The following is a 19,676-nucleotide window of genomic DNA, read 5'->3' on the forward strand; positions in this document are numbered from 1 at the left end:
GCCGACTCATTGTCCACTGCGTGGAGATCCTTTTACAATTATTAATTTTTCACTATTTATTTGTTAATTTTTCATTAGTTCGTCCACTAGGGCGTTTTCCGTTAATTTTTATTTTTGTATTTATTTCGAACGCATTTTGTGTTCTATATTTAATGTTCTATTTTTAGTAACTGATGATGATCGTTGAAAAACGATTGAAAACGTTTTTATTTTATTAAATGTTGCTAGATTTATATCGGTGTAGTTTATTTTTCAACTTATTCTACTTCCAGTATGTATTGATTATATGTGATTTTGTGTTTACTGTATTTTGTGCAGAAAATTGCTAGACCAAAATAAAACCTTTGTATAACCCATCCCATTTATCCCCCCATTCTTTTGAGAAAAGCCACTGCTTCATAGGTGCAATTTTGTGATAGAAATTTAAAATTGATGTATAACCTATCCCATTACCTAATCCATACCAATTTTCAAATTGTCTTTTAAACACCTAACCTGCAGATTATTTGCATGATAATATGGTAATAGAAAACTTAAACGACATTTTAAGATAGAATATTTTAAAAATTATTTTAATAATTTTAAGTAACTTATCTCTTTTGCTTTCTATTCTGTTTTTTTAAATCTCAATATGTAATCGGTTCAAATATCATTATTTTCTAGGAATTATCACATCCACAGACTCCAAAAATGCTATCCAATCAACAACTTTATTTCACCTAAATACATTTTGGAAATTACAATAGTTTCTTCTTCAATGGGTTTTCTTTTATACAAGCTAAACAAGTCACAAGCAGTTTTTTGTTATTTTCTCACAGTTTTTCAATTTTTCCACTGTTTTGACTATTTTTGTATTAAAAAACATTTTTTCCTGTGTTCTTTTCATTAACTATGCTTCATTATCCACAGTCCTTGCCACCATTACCTTCATTCATTGCTTTCCTCCTCCTCATTCACCAACACTCCCACTGCAAACATGGAGTTTGTGGATGTGATAAATTCCTAGAAAATGTTTGAACCAATTACATATTGAGTAACTTTTATGTTTAACTGATACTAAATGAATTGCTTTTATTTAAAAAGAAAAAAATAAACAACAGATTTTTTTCTTAGGTGATCATATTTTTCTAGATGGAACAAATGGAATTTTGAGAAAAATAGAAGATTAAAACTTTTAATTTACTTTATTATAAATATCAACTACNTTAATAAGGTCCGCATTCGTGAGTTAGCCAAAGGCTCACATTCAAAAAATAAGCTGCAGTCTCCCTTGGTTACCAGTGGCGAAAGCAGCGCTGGCCCAAGCATGGCTACTGCAATGCCCTCAACAGATGTGAGGAATCAACCTAGCCTTCGTGTTTGTGGCAACGCATCCACAGATCACAAAGGCTGGAAAACCACGCCAACAGATGAAATGGACAATAGAAATGAATGAGTTTATCATCCATACTTACCACGCAATCACAAAACTCGAAACAAACATAACAACATACAGACAACAACTACAGCGTAGATACACACAACAATATCCTCACCTCACTGTCACCGGACAAAGGGTTGTCGATCAAAAAAGAACAATTATACACAACAACCTTATCCCACAAACAACACTTGAACTTATTAAACAACCGGTTGCTGATCAAATACATCAACAGACAAAAACATTTAACATTATTAATGAAGATCACGTAACCTGTCAGGATAATCCAGCAACAAGCATTAATAATAGCACACAAGCAACAACTACAACTAATGACACTAAAGGTACCTCCTCATCCATCACTGATAACATAGACATAGAATTAGTTAATACACTCTCACTTATATTTCAGGAAACACTCACTAAATATACAGGTACAGATCCCACAAAAAGACCACGAATACTGAAAATCAACACATGAAAGGTAGTTTGAAAACACTAAATTATGTAAACACTCACTACAATACTACATCCATTTAATTTCTACACTTACAGACATTCCTACATTAGTTTATGCTGGGGCAGTCACAGTAGTGACACACCATGGATTTAAAATACAATCACAGACAGACACACACAAAACACAATTCTATCACAAGCCTGCTTGACAGAGAAGAATAGAAATACAAATGACATTAGACAGCAATTAGGCAGGCTGACACAATACACTAAAAACAACATAACACCCAAATTAAAGAAAACAACTCAAATTTTCAAGAAAATCAAAACACACACATTACAGAATACATCGACACACTAAAACAAAAACTCACAGCCAATGCACATAGACTCAAACGATACAAAACATGTACACTACGAAAACAACAAAATAAATTATTCACAAACTATGAAAAACTTTTCTACAGACAAATCAGTACCAAAACAAACACTGATACACAGCACAGTGGCACAACAACAGAAGAACAACTCACAACTTATTGCTCTTCTCTTTGGTCCAATGCTGTTACACACAATGCTGATGCAGGCTGGATTGAGGAGGAGAACAGAAACTTGCATAACATACCAACTATGCTCTGTGCTGAAATAACATGACAGTTGTGTGTTCCGTTGACAGCACGACATTCGCTATGCTGTCAACGGAACACACAACTGNACGTCACCCAGGTTAACAAGGTCCACGTTCGTGGGTTAGGCAGAGGCTCACGTTCGAAAAATAGGCCTCGTCTCCCTTGGTTACCGGTGGCGAAAACAGCGCTGGCCCAAGCATGGCTACTGCAATGCCCTCAACAGATGTGAGGAATCAACCTAGCCTTGGTGTTTCTGTGGCAATGCATCCACAGACCACAAAGGCTGGAAAACCATGCCAACGGATGAAATGGACAACAGAAATGAACGAGTTTATCATCCATACGTACTACACCATCACAAAACTCGAAACAAACATGACAGCATACAGACAACTACACCATAGATTCACACAACAATATCCTCACCTCATTGTCACCAAATAGAGTTGTTGATCAAGAAAGAACAATTATACACAACAACCTTATTCCACAAACAACACTTGAACTTGTAAAAGCCTTACTGTCCTTAAATTTTAATATTTTATTGTTAATTGTCTAACTCTCAGTACTGTGCTGATCTTTAGACACCAATGTAAAGTCCTATTAATAAGTAAAGTCCAAGTAGACAATTAACAATAAAATATTAACACTTGAACTTATCAAACAACAGGTTGCTGATCAAATACATCAACAGACAGAAACATTTAACACTATTAATGAAGATCACGTAACCTGTCAGGATAGTCCAGCAACAAGCATTGATAATAACACACATACAACAACTACAACTAATGATACTACAGGCACGTCCTCATCTATCACTGATAACGTAGACATAGAATTAGTTAATACTCTCTCACTTATATTTCAGGAAACATTCACTAAATATACAGGCACAGATCCCACACAAAGACCACAAATACCGAAAATCAACACGTCAAAGGTAGTAGGAAAAACATTAAATTATGTAAACACTCACTTACTACCAAACTACATTCATTCAATTTCTACACTCTCAGACATTCATACATTAGTTTATGCTGGGACAGTCACAGTAGTAACACACCATGGACTGAAAATACAATCGCAGACAGATACACACACAAAACACAATTCTATCACAAGCCTGCCTGGCAGAGAAGAATAGAAACACAAATAAATGACATTAGACAGCAATTAGGCAGGCTGACACAATACACTAAAAACAACATAACACCCAAATTAAAGAAACAACTCAAAAACATTTTCAAGAAAATCAAAACACACACAAAACATGAACATCACAACACACAAAACATTCCAAAATGTCACAAGAAACAATTACATGATTCAGTTTTTGTTTCACTGTGAGCAAACATTGCACCCATCTTGCAATGAGTTTTTCATTTCCAATTGTTGTGTCAAAATTCTATACACTGTATCATTTGAGATGCCTACTATGTTTGCTATCTCTCACACTTTTACTCAATGATCATCCAATACTATATGATGAATTTTTTCTATCATATCCAGAGTAGTACTGTTTTTGGACATTCACTTTGCCGTCCAGTTGTGTTCACATGATCATGCTTAAATTCTGCAACCCAGTCTTTAACCATTGAAAAAAAAGGAGCAGACTGAAAATGTCAAATCCAACTCTGATTTTGATTTTAATTGGTGTTAAACCTTTCAAATGAAAGTAATTTATCACTGCTTGCAACTTGTTTTTTTCATTGTTTATGAAATCACTTTAGATGTCTACTTTGATGAACTGCAAAACAAATACTAATTAACAGAATAGGACTACTATTATACTTGATATTAGAATGAATTGCAGTAATAAACAGTATAGGAAATTTGGTTACCTTAGTGCCATATGTTGGTTTGATATTTTTTAACTGATCCTCATAAATTTAATTTGGATCCATAACATAAACACATTGATGCATACAATGCACTCTACTTTTAGGTTAGATCTAATGATGTAACCTAAAAGTAGAGTGCACAACTATGTTTACTAAAATTGTAATTGAAATTTCTTTAATCTTTTTATGGAAGTTGTGTTGTGAGAAGTCATTAGATTAAATTCTTTTTAACTTGTAGAGTTTTTTAGAATACAGTAGAGCATCGTTTATCCGAATCAATTGGGGACTGGGGTTATTCAGATAACTTATTTTTCGGATAACCAATTATGTACGAAAAAATATATTAATTTATCCCATGTTGAATTTTTCTCCGTTGTGTGTCGCTTCACGTTGAATTTTTGTCGATGTTAAGCCTAATGAAGACTATTCGTTAGGCTTTAACGAAGACTATCGTTAAAAATTAGTTTTTATTTTGTACAAACAAAATAAATATATTGAAAAATATAAAAACAATAAAAAATTATACTTCAGAAGTTAATTTAGTATCAAAAACGTAAAATATTTGAGTAGCCGAAGACATAGCCAAAGANTTAAGCAATCATGGGCTCGAAAGGCACTCCATGGCAGGCATCCTTACAACCTGGCGCAAGATTTTGTTGACAAAACTGTGTCAAACAGCTGGTTAGATCGGGGATGCCTCTTTGGGAGACGGAAGGATTTATGATTGCCATACAGGATCAGGTCATAAATACTAAAAACTACAGAAAAAACATACTCAAAGATACAACACTCACAAATGACACATACAGAAAATGTCACATCATGCCAGAATCTATACAACACATCACTTCTGGTTGCAAACTCTTGGCACAGACAGATTACTAACATAGACACAATCAAGTAGCAAATATAATACACCAAGAGCTTGCAAAGAAACACAAATTGGTAGACATTCGCAAACCATACTTTCCACAGACTGTATTGGAAAACAACGCACAAAATGTACTACGACAAAGCCATAATCACAGATAAAACAATTTACCACAACAGACCAGACATCACACTCATTGACAAACACAATAAAATCACATACATNATACAAGAAATCTTAAAAATGTTTTTTTTTAATAAAATTTTTGACTTTTTAAGGGATATAAAGAAATAAAAAATCTTTTAAAAAACATTTTCAAGGTTTTTAGATTGCATTTTTACTTTTTCAATTCATCAATTTAGATCAATTGTTGCTCTTTGCCTTTAAAATTTAATTAATTAGTCAAATTTCACTAAGTCATGTTTCAATCTACTTGCATTCTAACTAGCTTCACTCTTGTATTATTTCAGTAAACAAGATTTAAAATTTTATTGTAAATTTTACAGACATTTAACTGACTTAGAATGAATTTCCTGTTTTTTAAACATGTAGCCTGGAGATATTTTGATCACATATAGTACAGATATTGGATGGACACCATATTTTCCTCTACTTTCAGGAGTTGTGACAGAACTAGGAGGCTTAATATCACATGGTTAGTTTTAATTATAAACAAGAATATTTTATTTAATGAAAAGTTCTAATAACTTTTAAAAATATTTAGGTGCTGTTGTTGCTCGTGAGTATGGTCTGCCTTGCATCGTAGGGGCTAAGGGAGCAGTATATTGCTTTAAATCAGGTAAACATTATTCTTAATTTTTCTGTTTTAAAATTATATATATACTGTATAATATATATTGATTGTAGAATTTAATATTAAAATTTAAATAATTGTATTTTATGAAAAAGTCTTGACTTGCAATGTTTTTGTAAATATGATATATTTATTTAATTTTTTTCTATTATCTTCCTTAGTATTTTTACAGCTAATTAATTATCATTATTTTTTGATTTTTCGTATCAATTTCAAATATCAAACAGGCCACAGAATCTTCATTTGCATAATTACTCTGAAATCTATTTGTCATTTCCTTATCTTGATATTAGAGCAGCCAAAGTTAAATGTATGAGATATAATATGTAATCAGGTTGAAATTACAAAGAGATTAAGTTTTAATAGTAATTGAAATATTGAAGTCCAAAACTAAATAATAATTAAAATTAAAAAATAATAAATAAAACAATTACAGTATTATGGTAATCACACAAATATTGCATATTGCATCCCTTTGTTGGGAACATTACAAACATTCATTCAAATGTTGTTACATAACCCAGCAATATGAACATACACGATTTCATTTTCAGAAATGGGCTATTGGCTGTAATTGCAGCTATCTGTGAAAGTATTTTAAAATAAGTTTATGCAGCACCTTGGTGATGTCATTGTACTGGGCCAAGTCATGCACAGCTAATTATGATTGTTTTGATTTATAAGGATATTAATTTTTATCTCAGTAGTTCTCAAGGTTGGATAATTAAAATGTAGTGCATGCTGCTCTCTTGGACACTAAATCTTGTAATTGTTTGTGCTTTTGAATTTGTATGAATAAGAATTGAAATTACTTAGGTTGTTGTTAACATGATCCTTGATATTAAGGAAGAATTGACTGATGTTGAGTCTTTGTCTAAAGAAACCTGGACTCCTTGGCCTCTAGAACTATTAATAATTTAGATATAACCATGCTGGTTACTCATGGTGGCAACTAGGAAGACAACTGAAGCATCCATTTTAATAGGCCCTCCATGCCATTCAGCCAGCTATTACTTTAACCTTAGCATGGTGTACATATACAAATATAAACATCTATTTGTATATATACACCATGTTGGGGTAAAGTGATAACTAGCTGAATGGTGTGGAGGACCTATTAAAGTGGATTCATAAATTGTCCTCAGTCAGTGCCATGAGTAACCAGTATGGTTATATCTAAATTATTTTAGTTCTGGAGGTGAAAATTGAATGGAGGTCCAGGTAGAATAACTGACAATGAACAGTAAGAAGGAGTTGTAGGTTTGAGTCCCGATCCAGGCCAATTCTTCCAGAACTTTCTACATTAATTGTTAAATATTATTTTAATTATAATTATTAAAATTAACAAGAGATGGTGCCTAATATCTACCTCTAGGTCAAATGATCTATCTCAGGTTATATTTAATTATTAAATAGTAGCCTTATGTTTTTATGTAGCCTGATATAATCCAGCAATCATTTGGCATTATGAAATTGTTGTCTTATTTGTTATCTTGTGTACTGGTACTTAGTGAGTTTTTATGATAGAAGATGAAACTCATTTTCCTTTACTTCATTTTCCAGCTTGTTATACTCAATAACAATGAGATGTTTGGTGAACCAATTCTTAAAGACTGCTAATGATGAGGAACTGTCAATTTAGAATGACAATATTCTCTCTTTTTTAATTATTTTCAGATCATTGCCTTCTCTTCCATATAGCCTAAACACAGATAATCTACATGTTATTTTTAAGAAATTATGGTAATTAAAGAAATTTAAACAGTAAAATGTTAAAAAGTTCTTCAGATACAATTGAAAATAATGCCAGCCAATAAATGCAATTGCAGAAGCATTTTTAAAGACAAATAAATTTAATGTTTAATTAATATTTAATGAACATTTTTAAATAAATAAAATATACTAATAAGCTATGAATTTGGAGAAAAAGTTTGGTGATTGATTGGCTGTTAATTGTGTTAATAAAATGCACAGTATATTCTGTTTATTAGAGATAAGTTACAATTATTTTTTAAAAAGGATTGATGAAATTTATGCTAAAATAATTCAGTAGCAGAATAAATTTACTTAAATAATCCTTAGAATTTAAGCATAACTTCTATCTTCTATCCCAGATCAAAAATGTTTAATAACAGGTTTAATCTGGGCCAGATCAAGTAAACAAAACAACTGAAAACCTTTGGGTCAGAACACTTTAACTCAATTTCTTTGTTAATTCTACACATGCAGGACAGATATGATTTCCAGACTGATAACCCAACTTTTTCATGGATTGTCTATCAACCTCTAATGCAGTCATGAGCAATCTGCAGCCTGCAAGGTTCTGGTATATGGACTCCGGAGTTTGCAATGTAATTTTATTTTCCTGTTTTCTATCTTGTGCCATTATAAAACTCTAAATCAATATTTATGACAAAGAGCATTCAAACTAAAATAGATAAGTGAAAAGATGAGAATAAACTATTACTAGTTTGCATATATTTTAGAACTTAGTGTACTAGCTGTTATGGAGTACATTGGTACTCAGCAGGTTAAGCCTGCAACTCCATAAGGATATATGGCCCACTGGAAGCCTATAAAGTTTCCTTGTGGCCCACCTTCAGAATAGGTTTATCATCATTGTGGTAATGTAAGTAATCTTTTATGACCTTTCCTACATGTAAACAGTTGGAATTTTAAGGTGATTTTTCCCAAAAATTTGAAAAATTGAGTCAACTTGTTCTTGTCTCAAGGTCTTCAATTTTTAATATTAGGAATTTTTATATTTAGTATAATATATTTTAACCTATGCATTAATAATTTTTTTGTTCACTTGATTAAGTTAAAGAAAAATAAAAATAAGAACACACTACATCAGCATACAGTTAACAATGTACACAGAACTGATAACCAGTGTGAAACAGAAAAAAAAACTAACAAAAAAACGAATGCAAACATTTTCAAACTCCTCCAGAGTTTTTCTTCATGCATTATAATGGTTATCTGATAAAAAAAAAAACAGCTGTTGAAAATAAGCTATTCACGATTGGTAAAGATATAATGCAAAATATCTGTAAAATATAAAATTTTCATAAATGCTTCTAACATTAATAAGTGAAAATATTTTCATAATGTAAGTGTTAAATAATTAAAAAGGTCTTTAGTCAGTTATGTAATTTATTAAAAGTAATGTACACTTCACACCTACATTTTACTGTATAATGTATGTGTTGTGATGTTACCAACGATGAATTTGAAGTATTCAAAGTATTTGAAGTACCAACAGTGAAGGTGAGATATTCACCTGACAATGCTAGTTTTATGCTATCAAAAGTACTTGTGAACTCATTTATACTTCAAATTCACCATTGGTAATGCCATAACATGTAAGTGCAATTAACTTACTTTACATCACACATGTACTTTATTAAATTTTTAAAAACTCATTTATGTAATAAGAAGGAATATTAAATTATCATACTGTTTTTAATTTAAATTTATATATAATACAAAAATTTAAGTAAAAATTATTTTAATAATTTTAAGTAACTTATCTCTTTTGCTTTCTATTCTGTTTTTTTAAATCTCAATATGTAATCGGTTCAAATATCATTATTTTCTAGGAATTATCACATCCACAGACTCCAAAAATGCTATCCAATCAACAACTTTATTTCACCTAAATACATTTTGGAAATTACAATAGTTTCTTCTTCAATGGGTTTTCTTTTATACAAGCTAAACAAGTCACAAGCAGTTTTTTGTTATTTTCTCACAGNGATGTGTTGTGCGGAATCCACACATAGCTACAATTTATTTTGTGTTATTTATTTCTGTGTTTGTTATATCTACGGAGACTTGAGAGACTCTACTATGTCATCCAAACAAAGTAGAACAAATTCTTCTACATCAAATAAGAAAAGAAAAACTTTATCTTTGGAATGTAAAGTTAACATTGAGTACGTTCATAAAGTCGAACAAGTTAAACGAGAATGAAGCCATCGTTATTCCTATTTAGTTAGACTTTTTGAACGATTCGTTACTAATGTGTTTAACTCATTTGACTTTACGAATGTACCCATTATTAAAGACTTCGATACAAAAATGAAAATTTGTGAATTGGCAAAGAATTTTGATCTACCAGAATTGTCAGTCAGAACAATTATAAAAGGCAAAGAAAAATTCTCAAAGCTGTAAATGTGAAATGTCAGAGTGACAGAAAAGTTGTAAATTATGGAAATTTCCATGGTCCTAAAACGAATTAGTTAGAAAACAAACGAGGGACAATCTATTAACTTTAACATATTTAGATTTTTACAGCTAAGGCGAGAAACATTTAAAATCTACAACAACCCTGTTGCGTCCTTTGAGATATAGTAGTGATGCGACAAAAGAGGTATTTGACATTGACTGGTATCGGCACCCAGGGGATTTGGCAGTCCGCGTGTATGCATACTCTTCGATTCCATCCATTAGCCACTCATAGGAAGCTATTTGACTAAGTGCATTGTTTTAAGATTTAAAAAGTAAAGCATATTTTATACTTTTATGTACGTTTCTTTTCAAAGCTATATTTAATTATAATTTTCTTTAAAAGTATATTCATNTTCTATAATCGAACCAATATGCAATAACAAATTTGAATTTAAAACAGTTCGAACATTTGGTTAAAAAATTGAAGTGTATAAAAATATTTATAACAATGTCTGGAATGTTACACCTAAGTACTCAATGAAGACTAAATGTAGTTGAAAACAAAAAATCGTATCTAAAATAGTACAGCAGAAGCCGTTCTTCAGGTTAAGCCTTAATCTTTTCCCTCTACCCCATGGGGAAATTTCAAAAAATCTCTTCTTAGTGTACATTTTCATGACATATCCTAACTGTGTACAAAATTTCACCTCTAGGTTCAGCGGTTTGCTCTGGGTGATGATGAATCAATCAGTCAATCACTCAGTCAGGACAAATAATTTTATATATTTAGATTTATAATTTTTTCTCTGCTGACAATATATCTACTTTTCTCATTCACAATCATTAAGATCAACAATGCCTTTTTGTCCACTGCACTTACATCCATACGGAATTATATTCAATAGTGTTTTTGTCTACTACATATTTGTCAAGTGAAGCAAGCCTTATTCTAAGGCATGCTTCTTTTGGCCAAGCTGATAAATCCTAGTGTTAATAAGCTGTTCTAAAAGACATAAATAGAAAATAAGGAAAATAACACAAATCTTATATCTGTATAGTTATTAATTTCAATCACCATCCAATCTTAATCATTAGCAGAGGCAGATCTACTTAGGGACTAATAGGGCTTAAGCCCTGGGCACCCAAGTGTCAAGGCCCACAAAAATTGCATTATCATCATAAATTTTTAATACTTTTTCATTAACAATGAGCACTTATTGTATAGTAAAAAATACTGGCACAGACCAGGGGAATCCAACTGTCTAATTAAAACAAAGCATAGTAATTTAGATAAATATTTTAACTCTAACATAACCAGAAGAAAAAAATACTCATAAAACCCAAAATTGGACAATTAATCTGATTTTGTGTCCAGTTGAACATTCAAATATGCTGAAGTAAAGTTTAGTCCAATGTATATTTTTCCACAGCATACCTTAATTTTTTACTTGTGCAACCAATATTGATCATTATTATTACATGTGTTTTTTTACTTAAGGTATGTTTGGAAATGTTTACTGGTCAGTTTGTCAGTGAATGATGTCATCAGTAGTTGGTTGGTCACCCTCAAAGGGTTAATCAATAAACTGGAACTTTCAATTAACATTGATATGCACAAAACAACACCTTTCTTACTTATTCCAACAATGTTTATTTCGAATGTCTGATAAATGGAATGGCTTTTTACTTGCAGAAAGCCTCAAAATGAAGCCAAAAATATTTGCACCTTCAAAGATTGTTAAGTTTGGTAGCAACTGGTAAATCACTGGAAACTTGTAGGTAACATTTTTGAATGATACCTGATCTCAGCAATTAAATGGTAAGCATTTCTGAACAGACAGTGTTTGTTGTGAGCTGGACATCAGTATTTGTACCATAATGGCCTATGGCAAAAATTAGAATAAATTTTTTTTTAAATTTAATATAATGGACAGACAAGCTTGTATTTTGTTTATTATTTTATTCTTCCATTTTAATATGTTATATTTCTCTTAATTAATTAAATTAATTAAATTGTCACCAAACAAACAGTCCATTACAAAACTTTGAATTTCCTGGTGGGTCAGTCCTCCACTGCCACAGATTCATTTGGATTGGTAACTATTTTTAGATAATTTTTAAGATTTGTATTCCTTTGTACAGTTTTTTGGGGGGGGGAAATTATATGCCAGTGATGAAATGGCTTATCTTACTGTTTGACATTTTAGCAGATTTATGATTAATACATATTAAGTTTTTATGAAAAAATTGGAATCCGAGATTTAAAAATTGAAAATCCAGAGTTTTTATTAGTGGTTTTGTATATTGACACCACATCCTTGTTTCAAATGTTAAGTTATATTACAATCTGTAATAAAGATTATTAAAATTATTGTAACATCGTCACAATGCCGCCTGCAATTTTTAATTATATTTGAGGCGGAGCTTTAACGAATCTTCTTCTATGTGGCTTACAGAATTGTGTTCGCTCTCAAAATCTGTTCAATAGATTCTGATTAAACTTTACCATTTTCCATTAATTGCGATGAGGAATCCAAAAATGTAATAAAAAATGATTTCGTTTTTGATATAGACGTATTAAAGTGACAATGTCCGTGCTCTCTGATACGACTGAGCATGCCTAACGGAATTTAGGCCTAGGTGTCAAAAATAGAAACAGCATTACGTGCACCTAACGGTAAATAGGCGCGAAAAACGAACGAAACAAGAACAAAGCAATCGATGGTGATTGCTTTGTTCTTGTATTGCCTCTCCGTGTCGGAAAGTGCAAGAATCGTGTTCCCATTGTGGAAGGTACAAGGATAGCATCTTTTATGGCGGAAAGTGCAAAGTTCACCTATCCGCATTCGTGGGGTATAAGGATCGCCTCTCCTATCCCTAATAGATGCAAGAATCGATTCTTTCTTTCCGGCTCCGCCTCAATTCTATCGTGATACATAGTTTTAATTTATTTAATTTAAAATAAATCTTATGCTCTCGATCTCAAATTAGTAGTGTTTTGCCCCTGTACTGTACGTCATACTTTTCCTGATAACAAGAGTCATAAAGATCATCTACATAACTCGATTTTGGGGCAAATTTTTGAATTGAAATCATATGACTTTCGCTTTAGATCGAAAGTTCGTATATAGTTAATCGGGGCATCCTGCCCATAAGCTTTACATATCTGGTCATCTATCTAGCATCGTTCTCGAGATTAAGGAAGAACAGACGGATAGACGACAGGACATTTTATTAAAAATCAATTTTTTAAAAGTTCTATTTATCTTTTACTAAATACGTACTGTACTACGTAAAACTGGATTAATTAATTAATTATCTGCTTCTTTTTTCTATAACTCTGAAATCAAACTACAGTATTTACAACATAAAACAACAGTTATATATATGTCTATGTCTTGTTTAATGAAATTTTTCTTTTAAAAACAATATTTTTTTTAATAAAAATCCATTTATTAAGTGCCCTTATAGACATTTATAATATTTGCAAAATAATAAATAAATTAGATGTACAGTACAATAGGTAATTTAGATAATACATATCTTTTTCTCTGTTCTCTCTGGATAACTGCCTCAGTTTCCTCATTTTCATTAACTTAAATAACATCACCTATTTACTAACAGGCATTTTTATATTCTGAACATTCCTTATTCTATGCAAAACATCTAAAAGATTATTTTTCACTTTTATCAATATCTATTAGTTAGTAAATAAGTATGCACCACAGGAAAATTATTCATGAAAACTTTTCTCAATAAAGCATACAGACAATGTTTACCAGTTTATAATATAAATTTACTATTATTATTTTCTTCAAATAAATCATCTCATTTCCATTATCCCATATCTAGATATGTAAAAGTTCATTGTCCTAATCCCTAACAAAGAATTAAAGATGAGAAGATTGTCCAGATACTCTGATTCTTATGCTACTTGGTCGATTAAATATTTATTTTATTTCTACTCTTTGATTTTTACATTTAATTTAATGAACACAACAAACTAATAAACAATAAACAATAGAAGAATTTACATTATGATGCAAAAATATTGAAAACTTCTGACAGAATAAATAATATATATATATATATATATATATACTACTAACGCTATAATTCTGAAAAGTTCTGACACAATTCTATATTTTTGAATGAAAATTCACTGTTTAAATAAATACATAAAAGGTTTTATTAAAAAATGGGGAGCCAACAAATTATCAGAAATAGTTGGTGTTATCAATAAATTATTATATATTGATAAAAAGCTAGGACGATAACTATATTTTAAAATATTCACAAAAATATAAGAAATAATAAGATAAAAGTGTCTTTACATTTCGTCCTTTTTAAAGTATACTTATCGTCCTTTTTTATCAACAATATATTTTTTTTATAATTGTGCCATCGCTAGAAAAAATTTTTTAAGTTATTTTGCATTTTGAGGTGACGAGACCCTCAAGGTAAAGGTGATTCCACTGAGACTGTTATGGTCCTGGGTGTAAAAAAGGACAAAATGTTAAAACACTTATTTTAGTTTTTCTTCTCTTTTTGTGAATTTTGAAAATTTTATTTAATTTTAAACTTTCATCGATAGCTAAATTGATAGATAAATAATGAGAAGTAACATATTCAAAGTAAAAGAGACTGGGACTGATCGTTACTTGGACGGGTTTGTTACAAACGCTTTTTAAAATCGGTGAAAGAGCGCAGCAATGTCTTTTTCCTGCCATAGTTTCCTTATCATGGGATAATCTAACTCGGCTGCTTCTAGTTGAGTGGGTTAGTGAGATAAACTCGATTTTTTGTTTTTATACTTATTTACTTGCCGGTGATCTATTAGTTTAATAGTGTGCATAGAATGGCAAAGTGTAGGTTGTGGACGGTTGAAAGTGTACAGTTAAGGCATGTTATGTTACACTGTAACAACTTGTCTCCTCTAATGTCCATACGCAGAGAGTATTAAAGCAACTTTTCAAAACCAAGAAATGTACTTTACAGAAACACTATTAACATTTTTGATTAATATGATAAATTATTTCTTATTATTGATTCTTGATTATTGTTAAATTATTCTAGCAAAATTAAAAACAAATGTTTGTTCATATAACTTAGACTACTTTAAGTGTGTAAACGCAGTTCTAATAACAAATAATCTTCTGATTACAAACGATATTTTCCAGGTCAAAGGTAACAAACATGTACAGTATAGTTACAAACGAAAAACTGTTAGAATGGATAGAAAAGGTGAAGAAGGCTGATAATGAATGATGAGAAGTTCCCTGAGACAAGTTCTACTGACGAATTCTGTCTTGTGCATTCCGAACTGTATTCCAACTCAAAGTCGCGAGAAAAATGGTTGCAGTGCATGGTTTATTTAAACTGATCACACGAAGTGTGTACTGAAGGAAATGCAACTTACATACGCCTTGGATAACTTGACTGTGATGATGATAGATGATTTTAATGTTCAATCATTTATATATCATCATCACAGTCAAGTACCCAAGGAAAATAACAATCTGCCCCGATATGGGGAAAGTTGTTACATTCTTCATCGCTTTGTTTATTTTTGTTTTTCTACAACTTCTTATACTTTGGAGACATAAAAAATGTTCATAATTTCTTTAACTGAAATTTTATTCACAAAAATTCTAAATGCGACCAGCCCGCCTGTTCTACTTAATTTTTTGGTATGACTGACAGAAAATGATTTTTCCATCCATAGTAGTATGCGAATTCCCTTGTCTGTAATCGCATGAAATGGAATCAGCAGGACACCGAATAAAACTGTCTGAAGTATGATAGTTGATGTATTTAAATTGTTTAAATATAAAAGATAAATTTGAATAAACCCAGACCTGAATAAACGGTTGCACAATTTTTAACAATCTAATTATACTGTAAAAAATTCAAATATTAAAGGAATACATAAACTCAAACTTTGATTGGTAGTTTAAATCTTGTTTGATAGTAACAACTCTGCCAATCAGTCGCCTAAATGCTGTTGACATGCTAGAAAAAACGAAGGAGATGGAGAAATATATAGTAAACACTAAAATATGGGGAAAATATGTTACCTAAAATTAGCATAATTGACTTCAGACCTAGACGGGAAATATCGAAGTTTGACTTCCCTGCATATCAGCAAGAAAAACACGTAAGATGTTTTAAATTAAATATGTGTAATGATTAAATTCCATCGTTTAATTATTATACGTATTTTATTTACAATGTTTATTAAATTTTTATTGAACGACGAGATCATCCAATTTTTTTTCCATTTTTGTTTTTTTTTAAAATGATCACTATAATAGTTATTACTTTTTCATTAATGTATATGTAATTAACTACCGTTATAGCGTATTTAAAACTTGTTTTTCATTTCTTGCGGTTCTTCATAATTTGATTTCTATTGAAATTTTGAAAAATCGCCAACTTTTAATCTAGGCAAATAAAAACTTTCCAAGCTTGAAAATCTTACGATAAGTATTTCGTGTCTATATAAGAAGCATGTCTCAAATTATCTAAGTTGTTCTGAGATTACATTTCTGGTTCTCATTTGGTACTTGTAGATGTTCTATTTCATCACTTAAGTGTTTTTGTTTAATGATAGAGGATACATCTCTGGCCAGAAAACTACTTTCTTCAGATTGAATCAGGATATAGAAAAGAATAAAAGGTTTTTATTCTGTAAATAGGAGATCGTTTGCTAAGTAGTACAACTATGTATACAACTATAAATGCGAAAGGAGTGTCAGCAATGTAATATTGAATACCTCTGGATAATAGAGAAAATGGTTCTTAACTATTACTGAACATACACTTAACTGAATGATTTTCCAGTCAATACCTAGTCTCGATTTATGTGGGTAGCAACATGAACATTTTGAGAATGCCACATTGTATGAACTTGTTTAATGAATAGTTCCACTGTTCGTACCACATGGCATCTCCTGTGTTCGAGTTGTTTACTTAGCTCGAAACTAGGCATCCAGAAAACGGCTTCGTTTCGTAGATAGAAAATTATTTATAAATTTTTATACTGTACTCCCAGTGATTCAATTAGGCTAAATGTGCTCAGTGGGATTCCAGAATACTTTGGATGAAAATGAGATGGCAGGTCGAGATATAGGCATCAGTCCATCGCTCTTGAGTCTCGATTTTGCGTTTGGATCAGATCTTCAATAATTTTTGAATGGTTTAATCTGGATTTGTTGGGCCGCGTGCCTCACTATCCGACCGTCAATGATGGACGTGAAGAAAGGTCTTTTGACACCTGCTTATTGGAAAAGGTTTTAAAATTTTCATGATAGCAAATGCACTTATCTTCATCGGATACAATTACTGAATGGTTTTCTAGCCTGAGGATATATATATATTTTTTTGGCTAAAATGACAGTTTATTCCCTAGATAGTGGGTCGATAAAATTGTTAAATGGAACTGATAGAAGTATATTACGTAAAACCCAGAATATCGGATAAATTGGGAAATGACTGATATATTCCTGGCCCAATGAATGACAAGATAGTATTTAGACCAGAAAGTTATCTCATTTTTAGATAAGGGATAACTTAAATAGCAAAAGGAACTAAGTGAGTAAAATGTATACCAGTAATGCGATTCTAGATATAATTGAAATTACACTTGTTAAGATTAAGTTATGAAAGGTCTTATCCTACAACTAAATAATAACAGTAAACAATAATAACAATAAATTTAAAAAAGCCAGAGATTCTAAGCCAGAGATGGAGAACTGATGTCATACATGCTCAAAGTAGCACAACGGAATAATTTGTCTGACATACAAATTATAACGTTCAGAATAACAATTATTAATTATGAATAATAGAATATACTATATTATACTTTAGTCCATTTTGGACATACTTGTGAACTAGGACTTGTTATACTAAGGGAAGAGAATTACGTTACATTAAACTTAATTCTCTTCCCTTTATATAACAAGTCCTAGTTTACAAAATGGACAAAAGTATAATAAGTAATTAAGGACTAGAAGCACGTATCAAAATAGAATGTACTGTATAAGTATTGTAATAGCATGCTCTATCATTATTACTCTTCAATATGAAATAAAGTGAACCCGCTGTTGGTGCAAATTCCAGTGACATTATGTATACTTTTATATTACAAAATTCTAATACATAGAAGTACCACATAAGTGTCTTCTTTCTTTCATAATGTCCTTTACACACTTCGGGAACATACAATCCTTACAATTTTTCGTCCTGTCACGTTTAATTAATTAATGTTAATTGATGTTTAATTGAAAACTTTCATTTTATTTGTAAATTGGCTAATGATGAAAAAAGTTGAGATACCATTTGTATAATTTCTTAAAGTGCCACCGTAGCCTTATTTTTTAAAATAAATTGTGCTAGTTAAAGTGATAAAAATAAATTTATAATAACAAGACTGTAAATCCCTATTTTTAGCAACCTGTGAGCGAGAAAAACCCACAACCTCTTAGCAGTGCACACAGTCGCATAAAACATCACGTTATGTGAATTTTAATGTTATGTCAACCAATACTTTTACTTTTCCAGCTGTTATATATAACAGAGGGAAGTATGGCGATCAATCAAAAATGATCTCACAAAATGTTTACACTTTTGGACTGGGGACCTATAAATGTCGAAAAATAGAAAAACTTCGGGGTATTTTCCCTCGATGTATGGATGTATGTGTACGGGGGCACGATTTTGTTCTTCCACTTTGAGCTTAATAATTCCTGTGCCTTTTATCGAAAATTTCCGAAATTTTGCAGTGATGTTGTGAATTAGGGGATTGATGCTATTAAATTTTGATTAAAGGTCAAGGGAGTGGGGAGATATAGGGGTTGTGTGTCACATTTCGAGTGATTTAATGACAATGAAGATTTTACTCATGAGCATTTACAATTTTTTTTTTATAAAATTCTTCTCTACTTTGAAAATTAAGCTTTTGGCCATTTTATAATAATCAATAATATAAAAAGTTTTTAAATAACATAACAGATGGCGCCACCACAATTTTAAATTTTTTTGCCAGGAAAGTTACGCAACTCGTCGTTGGATTTTCCTATGAGAGAATAACAGAGATCCACTGTACTTTAAAATAAATTTAAAGTAAATGACATTGAAATTATATGATTTAATTGGGCTGCAATTGAAAAAATTATAGACCTATAAATTCCGTCTGTCTTTCCTTAATCGAGTTACATAGATGAAAGATGAGACCAGATATGGAAACCTTAGGGGTAGAAGGCCTCGAATATACGAACTTTCGATGTAAACGGAAGTCATGTTATTTCAATTTAAAAACTTTTCCCTGAAAGGTGTTAGATGACTGGCACCACTCTGTTGTTAAAGGAAAAGTATGATATACAGGGACAAGTCACTACTAATTTGAGAAGGAGAGCATTTTTATTATTAAAAATTGCATTCCGGCATTGTGACGATGCACAAT

General features: G+C 31.0%; 1 long non-coding RNA gene across 1 annotated transcript; it reads left to right on the forward strand.

The window, feature by feature from the left end:
- The first annotated feature begins 5,610 nt into the window (after positions 1 to 5,610).
- LOC111629248 lies at positions 5,611 to 16,368 on the forward strand. The gene is made up of 3 exons (XR_002757302.1): positions 5,611 to 5,878; positions 5,948 to 6,022; positions 15,391 to 16,368. It is a non-coding gene; the product is annotated as an uncharacterized LOC111629248 (long non-coding RNA).
- Positions 16,369 to 19,676: the final 3,308 nt, after the last annotated feature.

Source organism: Centruroides sculpturatus, unplaced genomic scaffold (genome assembly GCF_000671375.1).
Source record: "Centruroides sculpturatus isolate CEXI.00-Female unplaced genomic scaffold, Cexi_2.0 scaffold535, whole genome shotgun sequence".
NCBI lineage: Eukaryota > Metazoa > Arthropoda > Arachnida > Scorpiones > Buthidae > Centruroides > Centruroides sculpturatus.